General features: G+C 31.7%; 1 pseudogene; it reads left to right on the forward strand.

Moving 5' to 3' along the window:
- Positions 1–2644: 2644 nt before the first annotated feature.
- LOC139859480 (rac-like GTP-binding protein ARAC1) overlaps positions 2645–14300 on the forward strand; it is a 40911-nt pseudogene continuing 29255 nt past the window's right edge.

Raw genomic sequence — 14300 nt, forward strand, 5'->3', positions numbered from 1 at the left:
TAACTTTCTCCGTTAAACGCCAACTTGGCATTCCACGTCATCAACTTTTTCCACGTGGACTGGTTATTAGGACATTAAGTGTATTCCATGTCATTAATTTAAGACCAAATGGAAAAAAGTGATGACGTGGAATGCCAAGTTGGCATTTAACGAAAAAAGTTAACGAGACCCTTTTTTTTGATTAACTTTTGAAAATAGAATCCTTTTTTATGGCAGAATGAAATAGATTGCCGAAAATAGGAAAAGAGGGATAATAAGTTGCCTTTTTATGTAATTTGCCCTTCTTTCTAATATTAAATACCTCCTTTAACCGATTTGTCAAATATATTTACATTTTGTTTATATTTATGAATGAAAAGAGAAATTTTAACAAGGTTACTATTATGTTGCTTTACCACTGTTGCTCATGAATTTAATGATGAGGACAACAGTGTATTCCTTAAAAAATATGTATTTTAGCTAAGGAGCTAGAAAGAAGTTAAATCCTTAATAGAGCAATTGATACTCCGACGTACGACACATATCTACAACATATACTTTAATTATTAAATATTTCTTGTAATATAATTCTTATTATTATAATATATTCGTATAAGATTATATATTATTTGTTTTGAAAAATGATGTGTACTCAATAATTTAACTTTATATAAAAAAAAAACTCTCAATTGAGTTGTTGGACACGTTTCACAATGGGATAACACACGTACTACTTCTATAGAGCATTGAGTAAAAGTTTACGAAGTAATACGGATTACCAAAATGCGATAGAACAACGTTACTAAATATATGACGTATACCCAAGTACCCAACTAACGAATTAAGTGTGACTTTAAGAAGTTCTTGACCACATGGAATCACATAAAGGTTACGATAAAAAGTCGGTTTGTCATCTTGTACGATGTTTAAGAAATTTTATAAATCATAACAATGGATTACGATAAACGATTGTCTTTTTGTAGTTGTTTTGTTGTATAATCTTTAAGTTTTTATAAATCATAATAGTGGATTACGATAAACAACTTTCTTTTAAAGGGTTTCATCTTGAACAAAACACACTAAAAATACGTTTATGTTGTTTATAAGAAAGTTTTAGTAAATCATCACCTGACACCGTGGATAAGCACCCAATAAAGTTTCAAGAGTCTGTAAATGGTACTCATTGAGAAAGACCTGAATAATACAATCCATTAAATAATATTGTGCAATATCATCTTTGCAATTCACAACCTGCAAATTGTTATAAGAATCGTGAGTTCATAACAAGATACATAACTAATATACATTTATACATTAATTCTAAAGCTAAAGAATGTCATTTATACACATACGAACATATAATACCTGCTCCAAGATTTCTTGGAAGAACGTCTCTTTAGAGCTCTAGGCCAATGCCTTCAATTCGACCAAGTACATGGAGATTCGTTCCAACCTAACAAAAGATGATGACAGAAAACAGGCATGCATGAGATTATACACGGGAAACTGCTGTTACTCCATTATTTTTGTGCAACACAGTAAATCAGGTTATCAATAGTTTACAAGATCATGAAGCTCGTTTCTCTCTCTTTCACGTTTCTCCGTCTCCCAAGCAGGTCCCTGCAGGACAGAAAGTCCACCTGCAAGAGTCGGATTAACATTAGTAAAAGTTATTGGTAATTCACAATCACAAGCATAACATTTGGTCTACTGGACTTTATTCATAATAAAAGTTATTGGTAATTCACAATCACAAGCATAACATTGTAAGTAATGTTACAAATTACTTACAATGCAACTTAAAAAATTTATTCAACTTTAAATAACATATATTTGTCATTGTCATTCATAAAAATACAAGCCTTAACTGAAACAATTCTATATTATTCAAAAATAACTACAAAATGTGTGCTTTCTTTGTACTCTTAATAAAAATTCAATTGAGCCTTAATTAAAATGAGCCTTTTTTCTGATTTACAAATCCCCTGTACCTAAGATATAAATATGTGCGTTTTAACATTTAACAATTTTCAAGAATATAAATTCATACATTAAAACCAGAGCTGATGATGACGAAAAAGAAACCACCAGACTGACGCACGTTACATATTCCTACTATCCAGATCCGGTGGTTTGACCACCAGATCCGGTTGGTGCAGTCATTAATTGATTGCCCAAATCCAGATCTGGTGTCGGGATACTTACCGAAAAATACGATGGATGCCAAAATTCGAGCTTGGTTTCATACTAGATGTTATATGCACATAGACCTCACTTAAAAAAAGCTTACAATATTATTCTTATGATTACGATTTCACGTTATATTAGGCCTAAGCTATTTTTACTATCCATTTTGTAAATGCATTTCAAATGATAAAATACAAAAATCGTTCAAGTAAATTTTAAAGACCCAAAAAATTCGAGATAGACAAATATGTTAAAGTAAGACACCTGCTCCACAATTATCTCCGTAGATCTCAAATCTTCATCAATATGTGCACGTTTAATTACATGTTTCGAACACGATAAGCTTCATTTGAGTCTTTGATATTTTGCTTAAGATATACTCTGTCTCTGTATGTTACAAAAAATAAAAAATTTGGATTCGGATTGGAGTAACTAGTAGTTAATTGGTTATAGCTAAGAATGGACTAAAAGTAATAAAATGGAGACATGGAGAAAGAAGATTCAAGATGAGATGAAGAAGATGAAGAGAGGCGCAGATTACTTTTTAGATCTAGGGTTTTTGTTTGTTTTTCGTTATGTACGTTTTTATCTTAGACGACTATATAATGTCTTCACCACAATCTCGCAAACTGAAAACAAACATGATATAGAACTAGTCCGTTCCGAACCGCGCGATGCGGCGGGGGCTTTCGGCCGGCGTATTCATATTTAACGCAGTTTTATTTACAGAATGAAAAACGGCACACGTGTTATGCGTCGTTGTTGGTTTCGTCGTCTTTATTGTATTTTAAATTCTGTCTGGTTCGAACGTAGTTGTTTCGTTTTGTTGATAAAATTATTTCGAGTCTAATGGTGCTGGCAAAAAAATTTAACTCGCGGCGAGTAGGAAGATACGGGCTGTCGTTGTGTTTAGCGTTTTTTAAAAAGTGTCCGTTTTGAACGTAGTTAGTATCGTTTTGTTCATAAAATTATTTCGAGTCTGGCGGTGCTGTCGGAAAAATTTAACTCGCAGCGAGCGGGAAGATACGGGATGTCGTTGCGTTTAGCGTTTTTTAAAAAGTGTCCGTTTCAAACGTAGTTAGTTTCGTTTTGTTCGCAAAAATATTTTGAGTTTAACGGAGTGGTTGGTGAAATTTAACTCAGAGCGAGACGGAAGATGCGGGTTGTCGAACGGTTAGGGTGGAGTTTTTATTTTAGTTTAGAGAATTTACATTTTACCTCATGAAGTTTGGTGTATTTTTTGCAAGTTGTATATAGGTTGGGGGGAAGAATGAAAATTGCAAGTGTGAAAAGGCTTGTTTACTGTTGTCGTTTTGGACTTGATCATACGACCAAGAGTCCCACGTGTGTTTTAGGATGTATAGGGTTTAATAAGACAAAATAAACGTAAAAAATGTTTGTTTTTATTAGAGCACAGGGAGTCGTTCAGTGTTAAATCTCAGTGTTAAATTTAACACTGGATTTAACACTGAAGCCAAAACAGAGAAAATGGTTCAGTGTTAAATTTCAGTGTTAAATCAATTATTTATTTATTTATTTTTTCTTTTTTCTTATTGATTATTTAGTTTAGTTTATTTTTTAATTTATTTATGTAACTAACTAACATATAAAATTATAAAATAAATAGAACAATAATTATGTTAGTTTAACAAAAATATATAAACCAAAATTTTAGCCCAATTGTTTAAATAAATCGGCCCATTTTTAAAAAAAAAAATTGGCCACACTTTTTAGCCCAAATTTTGGCCCATGTTTTGACCTAAAATACCCATGTTTTATCATCTTCTTCATTTGATAGTGCACGCTTCCACCTTCAAAAACAAGAACCAAAATAAAAAATAAGGAAAGAAAATAGAAGGAAAAAATAAAGAAGAATAAGAAGAAAGAAAAAAAAATTAACATTGAGGCTACAACCACCGTCGCCTGGCTAACGGTGACACCCGACGCCGGAGTTTAACGACGAATTAAAGGCGGGCCGGGGTGGGGATTCCCACCGTCCCCACCGTTAAATCAATGTAACGGCGGTTTTTTTCATCGACTCCTGATGCTCTTATTATTATTTTTTTTTTAAAAAACAATAACTTTATAAAATCTTATCTCCAAAAAAGGCAAGAGAACCGAGAAACAAAAGGATCACCACATCACAAAGCTCGAAGACATAAAACAAGCCTAACCAAAACGAACCTAGACGCTAACTAAACTCGAGCTTTGACGTGAATTAAACATAACAAAGAAATTAAAAAACATAAAGCCGAACTATAGCTAAACCAAACAATGAACCTTCAAGAATCCTACTCAAGAGCCCAAGTTTGAAATATTGTTGTCATCTTCTGCATTCACCTTAAACGTAAAGATAGATTCGATTCCAACTCTGTCCGAATTCAATCCTCCATTTCTAAACTCGTCAAAAAAGCCAACACCCTCTAACTTTTTTCCCGCCCCCCGCTCCAATACGCGTCCCCTTTATATCACAAAAGTTTGACCAACTGTTGCTATAATTTTTTATGCTGATTATATGAAGTATTAAGTATTAGTGTGGAATAGTTTATTGTAATGTTTATTATTACAAACAGATGAATATTTGTGCAGTTAATTGTTTAGTGCAAGTTTCAAAATAAAAGTTCTTTATTGAGACAGTCTCCCTGCATCAGAGTTTTAATTGTATTATTCCTTTTTTTAATGGTGTTTTAATTTTAAAACACGATTATGTGCCAACTGTATTTGATAATTCCAGTGCGAATGTTGTTGTCAATGGCGCGACTATCAATCATGGATTGTGGGACACTGCTAGTAAACTCATCTAAAACATCATTAATTGATATACGTCTATATTCGTATAACTTTGGTATGCTTCTTTTAAGTCTGCAATCGACATTATATGGAACAGGACAGGAGGATTATAACAGATTAAAACCTTTGAGTTATCGTGTAGCTGATGCTTTCATACTCGCATTTTCTCTAATTAGCAAGGCCAGCTATGAAAATGTCTCCAAGAAGGTTAACCCTTCATATGTCTCCTTCATATATATATATATATATATATATATATATATATATATATATATATATATATATATATATATATATATAGGGGCAGGATCAATGGGGAAGTAACCAATCGGGGGGAAGCGGGGGAAGCAAAAAAATCTTTTTTTTCATTTTTTTGGAATTTTTTTCCAGGCATCAAGATCACACGAAAATGTGAACATTTAGAAAAGACACTTCGTAATGAATGTTATTTTTTAGGCGGGAAAATGATCAACAAAAATAACATTCAAGATAATATTGATCGTGAACAATGTTAACGTTTTTTTTCTTCATGTTTTGTGAAGCAAAATTTAGCCCAATTTGGCAATTTAGAGTTTAGGGTTTACGGTTTGGTGTTTTGGGTTTAGTGTTTTGGGTTTGGTGTTTTGGGTTTAGTCCCTAAACCCAAAACCCCAAACCCTAAACCCTAAACCCTAAACTCTAAACCATTCGTGTTAAAAACTCAATCTAAATCCTAAATCTAAACCCTCAACATTCATACCATGATCATCAATATTCATTCCATGATCTCCATGGGTGTTCGTGCGAAAGCAATTAAAGAAGAAACTCTTTATTTAATTGCTAAGTCGTCCTGCTTTCTTAAATCTTAATCATACACTCAACAAAAGGTTAACTTTCACACTTTTCACCCTATACTTCAGAAAATTTTTGAAAAGATTCGGCAATTCCATATTCGGTGAAACTTCAATTTTAAATGGGATTGTCGACTCCATCAACCACATTAAAATGATATATTTAACAACAAATTCATCATTTTGGGGGAGATATGCAATATGGTTGTTGTCAGATAATGACTTCAATACACTCATTATTGGACTCGCGCTTCATATAATGATTTCTATACACTCAGTATAGGACTCACTGAAACGATCCGTCCATATTACTATAAACGTAGTACGTAATTCATTGGTCTCATAGAGAGGTATTTGACCTCTATATGATACGTTTTAGAAAAATAATGCATTCGTTTCATAAAAAAAATCATTATTATACATAATGCATGTTATAAACAAGTGGGCGATTATTTAAGAAATAATCCCCATGATACATCGGTTTCTAAAAACTACACACGGGACATAACAGTCGAATATAATACATGACAAAGGTTTTATTGAATGCAACACTTCATTTAAACAAAAGCATGAGACTCCATGCACAGCTTGCTCAGATAATGCAACAGCGGAAGACTTTCTTAAGAACCTGAGAATAAACATGCTTAAACAGTCAACACAAAGGTTGGTGAGATATATAGGTTTAAAGCTAGCGTCGATAGAAATATAGACCACAATATTTCATAGTTACAAACATTTCAATAAAGATATTCTATAAGTTGTTGAGCGCTTCGGTAACCATATTTGACCATTAATGTGGCATATTCCCTTTATTATGAAATCTCCCTACACTATACCAAGTGTAGTAAAAACGAAGTACTATGCAACCGTTTACGATACTAGAGCGACTAGCCCGGTTGAGGTTGTCAAACCCGATAGATCTATTAATAGGATTCGCGCTTACATGTACTTACAACATGTAAAAATTAGTTACCAAGCTATTAGGGAAGACATGCAAGGTGGTACAACTCAACGTAGAATATATTTTAAGTACTTGTGTCCATGGCGTAAAACATAAAATGCATATATTCTCATCCCAAAATATTTTTAGAGTTTAAAAATGGGACTATATACTCACGGTAGTAAAAGTATATTAATAATAAGTTTTCAGCTTATTAAAAATATGGTCGTCGTCTTTGGATTCACGAACCTATAACAATAATATTGATTCAGATAATAATACGACATGTGAATAAAATAAAACAAGTTCATAGAATTATATTTTAACATTTTTATGTTAGTAGTCCAAAATAGTCCGAAATGTCCAACAGTCCAATAATCGGTATATATATAATCTTAGAATTACCCCACGACGTATTGTATACGTATTGTCTTTGCATCAACCTAGAGACGTATTGTATACATATTGTCTTAGAATTTATCAAAACATATTGTATACTTATAGTCTTAGGATTTATCAAAACGTATTGTATACTTATTGTCATGGAATGTACCAAGATTATTATATATATATACAATCTCGGAATTAACTAAGATTATAATATATTGTTATACTAATGATAACATGTCCAAATATATATAGGATATAGGAAAAGTTTGCAAGGATATGGTTAATATAGTTTTTACAATATAAATTTCGTCCATACAACGTTAATTTTAGCAGATTTTGTTTTGCTCGCCAAATATTCATTACAACTCCGTTTAAAGTGAATCAAATTGATATGGATTCCTTAAGAAGTTAATTTTTCAAAAACAATTCGAAAAGTTCAGCCCATGTATTAATATTCAGAGTTTCACCCTCTTTTTTTTGCCGGTGGACAAATTTGGAAGAATCCCGGCACCCACCCAATATATGATTTTTGATAAAATACTTTCACTTTGTCTAAAATCATGAAAAAAATACTGGAAGTCTTATTTACATATATTAACATATTTCCAAAGTATTAGCCTCGAACTCAAAGTCTAAGATAGGTTTTTAATTCCCAACCCAAAACAACCCGCTTTTTATCGAATGGAGATTAAAGGATATATGTTAAGTTTCAAGGTGTTCTTTCATATGTACAAGTTATAAGTTCTTATATTAACTTAATATAACATCATAATACATATAAATAAGTTTTATTAGAGTTAAGTTAGAAATATTAGATTAGTTTTTCAAACAAGTTTAGAATCAACTAAACTATGTTCTAGTTTATAAACTCTTATATAGATAGCTATAAACATATGAATTGAACAAGAGTTGAAGTAGAGTTTTTACCTCTAGTTTAGAATGTAAAGTTACTGAAAAGAAGTAGTAGAACAAAATTTGAGAGAGTTCTTACAAGTGTGTGTGAAAATTGGAAGTAGAATTTGAAAAATGAATGTGTAAAAATAAGTTAGAAATGGTGCTTATTTATAGGCTTGAAAATTTATTTTTTAGTAAAAATATCTAAGATAAGTTAAAATAATCATGGATGACATATTAAATTGATTATGTCATGGATGACATATTACACAAATAATTGTAGATTTCTATTGGTATATACTAATAGTAAATACTTCTAGAAGCTGTATATAATACGGGTAAAAATACTGTATGAATGCGAGTAGAATTCTTGAGAAAATTGAACGAAAATACGAGTATAGCTATTCTTTATATGTATTGGTATATTATAAAGTGTATTCAATACTTGTAAGGATGTATTTACACTCGTAATACATTATATGTAAATACATTTTAACATAAGTTAATTACGTCGTTTAAATAGTAACATATATATTGTTCAAAAACTCTTTAAATTAGTAGTATGAAAATATATATATAATACTTTGTTAATATACTTAATGAGATATTTAATTATCATATTTTCAAGTTAAATATATATAAATCCATATATATACACAATAATTAAACAATTAAATCAAGTTATGACGTTCGTGAATCGTCGGAATAAAAGGGTGACCAAAAGCTTGTGTAAAACTCTTTTCGGAGGTTCAATACTAATTAAAATTCATTGCTTATCAAGTCGGAATTATTAAATCATATAAATAGTATAATCAAGTAGTCAGAAAAATCTTGGTCGTTACAGTACCTACCCGTTAAAGAAATTTCGTCCCGAAATTTGATCGAGATCGTCATGGCTGACAATAAGTGTGTTTTCATGACGAATACGAGTTGAAAATTTAGAGTTTTATCATCAGTGAGTAATATGGATAAAACAATTCGATTATGTGAAGTGTATGAGTGAAGCTATCGCAAAATAGTGAAATGAGGAAAGTAAAGATTCGTCTTAACTTTTGACGTCATCACGGTTGATTTCCGGATTAAATAAAATCTTTGTAATCTTAATAAGATTTGATTTTTCGGTAATTAAGGAAATTAGAATTTTCTTCGATTAGGTGCGTAATTTGCCTCGATTACTATGTCTGATATTTCGCTATAAATTAACACCCCCTTCGTTTCCTTATTTTCACATCTCTCATCTTCTATACTTTCTTCCTTAATTCATACTTTCAAAACATTCGTCAATATGCTCCATCTAGTTCTAATTCTTGATATATTCTTGACTATCACATCTGTCATTCTTCTTTTTCATCTACCACTGGAGGAATCTGTTTACTTCTACTATGCTCTTTGGTTCATAGTGTTTTTAGTTCTCCCGTGTCTTTATATTGCTATACGCATTGATATACACGGTTTGTAATTCTCTGTGTTGTTGTCGTGCTTATATTTTTTCTTATATTTTGGAGCTCCTGTGCTTGTGTATTGTCATTCACGGTTATTGCTCTCTTCCATTTGTTGTGATTTATAATCCTATTCCTATTTCGAAGCTTCATGCTTTTGTTTTCTCTTCTCGATTTTAAGTAAAGCGAGTAATGGTCCAGAATTCGTAGGTATGGAGTTTCAGATGAACATGACTAATGTTCTAAGAGATAATTTGTAATAGCATGATCTTGATTAGTCAAATTACCAGAATTCAAGAGAAAAGATAGAACTATCACGAAAATATGTTCTTGATACGTTTAGAGATTAGGTAGAATGTAAGAGTCGTGTAACATAGAGCATGATGACGATATGGTCTATGAATCATCATGTTCCATTAGAAAATCACCATGACTTACTGTAATATAATCAAGTTGATCAGGCGTCATTATATTATACTAACTCATGCTTCAGTTCGCAACACTACTTCAACAACATTCATATTTTTAAATTTTGAATTTTTCCGAGATTTAGAAACTAAAACAGTTTCCTTTATGACGTAACACTGATAGCGCGAAGGGATAAAAGATTTTAGATAAGAATAGTTATGAAAATATCTTCAGACATATGGAGGATATTTATAAAGAAAGATACGATGATATCTTAGAATATCTAAGATCAGAGGATGATGAAGAATATTGTCCACAAGAGTTTAGAGTAAGGATCAAGGTATTCGCTAAAGACTTCAGCAGACACTGAATCATTTGGATTCTTTGAAGGCAGATTTAGTCCTTGTGATTTGTCCACAGCCTCCTTCAGGGTTTGCTCAATCCGTTTTTCAGTTCCAACTTTTCTGAGCATTGCCAAAATATTATTCTTTATTATCAAACTTTTTACTGTCAAGGTCGTTTACAGTTTTTGCTGCTTCATTAGCATTTTTCCAATTTCAGAGAACTAGTTTGCAGTTCGGGGTATTTTTCAGAAACTTCACATTCGAAGTATGTAAGTATAGGAGATAAACGTTATATGTATATATAACTGTTGGTGTAGAAATGCTACAAGATTCAAAATACTGATTGCTAATTCTCGGTGGTTGGTATGACAATTATTGTTATAAGATGTAGATGAGTACTTGATAGAGTTTCAATGAATGTAATGATTTTTTGGAAAGTCAAAGATCAATGAAGTTGTTGCTAAGTTTACCTCTATTCTGGTGGGATATAAATGGTTTCCCGGTAATGATGGCGAAAAGATAACGTATATATCAAGGTTATAATAAGGCTACTCCGGATGAAAAGTCGAAGTTGTCTTGTTGGAGCTGTGACAAAATTCGCTATTTTGAAAAGGGATTGTAAAGTTATTTTGGGTAATAATAATGCTAAAGGATCTCACACGGATATGTGTTGAACCTTTGCTTAGGTTCCAAGTGTCCTCCGGATGCATATCTATATGCATATATTCTTCGTATGTATCGTGTGATTGGTTCATTCTCTCGATTGTTCCTTAGTTGAGGTGTTTTCAAGAATTTTGAAGGGTTTATACGCAGGTTGTCATCATCAATATCCGTATAATGAATTCGTCGTGAATCTTGAATGATACGAATATCTTTATGAGTTTTGTGAATAAAAGTGATGTTCTAGTATAGTTTGAATTTAAAGTATGATTTTGAAGGATGTAGGAATCTAAGAGTGATGTCTTCTGTTTAATCTTGACTTGGATTCTGATCTGTCAAAACCATAATATGTAATTGAATTTGAATGAGAATGGTTGTTCTGGTTTCTATGAAAGAATGTATATTGTTGTAAAAGTAGTGAGTATGGTTAATGATTATTGAATCAGAATTGAAGAATGTACAGTATAATATATTAATTGTGAATTTGTATAATTCTCGGGTATTACCTACCCGTTAAAGTTTCACAAGTAATATTTTGTACAAGAGAATTTTTATTACAGTCTTTATGAAAATATATGTTTTTATATTTTCTGCAGATGTAATATAGATTTAATGAGTTAATATACTATTAAACTCATTTGATTTTTGCTGAAGCTAGAATGAATAACCCCTAAAACTTTAGAGATTACATAATTTTTGCGGAGTATTTATTCAACGTAAATGAAATTATCATTCAATACTTCATTATTCATTTTTATTGATATCTCCTCGGTGATTGATGTTGATTTTCGTAGAATTCTTGTGAACTTCGCAAGACACGAATGATGTTTTCTAGAAAGTTTCGAGTACATCAAAAATGAAAGTGTGAAATCTAACACGTACTCGAACAATACACTTGGTTTATTATGAAATGGAATCTATTGAGTTGAAGCAGAGATTATAATTAATGATTGGTAAGTCATTAACGAAGGATGTACATCATAGCATATTAGTAATATGAATTAACCGAGTAGTATCTACCCTTTAACATTCACACGTAATAGCTTAGTACGAAAAGATATATTGTGGTTTAAAAACTCATATATATATATATATATATATATATATATATATATATATATATATATATATATATATATATATATATATATATATATATATATACATATAAATTTTTCAGAGGGAATGAGTTAATACTTCATAACTCGTTGATACAATATGCTCGTTGTTGATTTGTGATGATGTCGGTTATTATGGAACTGGCGGAGCTTGTGATGTTGTAGGTGCTGCTGGTACTAGTGATGCTATCGGTACTGCTGGTGCTGCTTGTATAACAAGTCTATTTTGTAACGCACGTACCATTCCTGTCAGGGTTTATATTCTCCCCTCTATCATCTCTATCCATCCACTCGTCTTGATTTACGGTTATGATTAGAATAAATAATCTCTAAAACTTTTGAGATTACATAATCACCATAGAATATTTCTCCGATGAAGTTATGAATCAATACTTCATCGTTTGATGTTGTTGGTATTCCTTGGTATCTACAGGGCGTATGACGTTGATGCTCGTGGGACAGATTGTGATGTTGGGGCTTGCGATGCGGATGTTGGTGGTGGTGGTAATGGTACTGTTGGTATGGATGCGGGTGGTGCAGTTGGTGCTTGTGGGGCTTGTGATGCTTGTAAGTTCTGGATCATATTCTCCAAAGCCACCACTCTAGAGCGAAGCTCGTTGACTTCTTCTAGTACACTGGAATGATTGGCGGTTGGAACGAGCGGATGAATAAGATCTAGAAGTTTAGATAATATATAACCGTGGCGAGATACTTTGGAAATGAGGGTGAAAATGGTGTTTCGGACTGGTTCACTGGTAAATGCTTCAGGTTCTTCGCCGAGAAGGAAATTTGGTGTATGGAAAGAATCGCCTTCTTCTCGTCTCCATTAACTGAGTCATCTACGAACCCATCCTCAATCCATCCAGAATAAATGATGGCTAATCGGTTGATCCATTCCGGTTACATTGCTTTCGGAGCTCAGGTGAATATCCATATCGGAATAGCTGTCGGAATCTGATGAACTTGAACCAGTTGAAGGATCCATCTCGTACAGAGTAGGGAAAAGATTTTTGAAATGAAATAAATTATAGGACTAGTTTGGTATTCCTCAATACATAATTTATATATGTATTTATAATACCAGAATCCCATAAGTTACGAAGGATTTTATGGAAGATGTTAGACATAGTTTACTGTAATAGATATGCTTAAGATATGAAATTTGTCTATACACTATCTATGCAATAAATGCAGTAAGACGCGTCTAGACTTAAGATGATAAGCAGGTAATTTCCGACAAGAAATGATAAGCAAAACTTTTGATATGCAGACACTGTCGAAGTCCAGACTCACTAATGCATCCTAACATCTATCAGTTAGACACACTAATGCAAGACCTGGTTCGCTAAGACCCCTGCTCTGATACCAACTGAAATGACCCGTCCATATTACTATAAACACAGTACGTTATTCATTGGTCCCATAGCGAGGTATTTGACCTCTATATTGTAGTGACCCGAACTTTTCCATGCTTATATATTGAATGAAAACTATGTTTATATGATTAAATGTTTCCAACATGTTAAGCAATCAAACTTATTAAGACTTGATTATTTGAAATGAGTTTCATATAGACAATTGACCACCCAAGTTGACCGGCGATTCACGAACGTTAAAATTTGTAAAAACTATATGATGATACGTATAGGGAGATATATTTGTAGTTAACATGACATTATGATAAGTAAGTATCTCACTAGGTATATTAACAATGAGTTATATACATAAAAATGAGATTACTAAGTTAAGAAACACGAAACGATATATATAACGATTATCGTTATAACAATGTCTTACTAAATATATATGTATCATATTAAGATATTGTTACACTATATGTAACATGATAAAATGTTAATTAAATATATCATTAAGTGTGTTAACAATGAACTACATATGTAAAAACAAGACTACTAACTTAAGGATTTCGAAACAAGGCATATACGTAACGATTATCGTTGTAACGACATTTAAATGTATATATATCATATTAAGATATATTCATACATAAAAATATTATGATAATATAATAATTTAACATCTCATTTCAGTATAATAACAATGGATTAATTACATTTAACAAGATCGTTAACTTAAAGGTTTCAAAACAACACTAACATGTAACGACTAACAGTGACTTAACGACTCAGTTAAAATGTATATACATGTAGTGTATTAAGATGTATTAATACACTTTTAAAAGACTTCAAGATATATATCAAAGTACTTCTACTTAACAAAAATACTTACAATTACATTCTCGTTCATTTTCATCAACAATTTTACTCGTATGCACCCGTATTCGTACTCGTACAATACAC

This window comes from Rutidosis leptorrhynchoides, chromosome 7 (genome assembly GCF_046630445.1).
Source record: "Rutidosis leptorrhynchoides isolate AG116_Rl617_1_P2 chromosome 7, CSIRO_AGI_Rlap_v1, whole genome shotgun sequence".
Classification (NCBI taxonomy): Eukaryota; Viridiplantae; Streptophyta; class Magnoliopsida; order Asterales; family Asteraceae; genus Rutidosis; species Rutidosis leptorrhynchoides.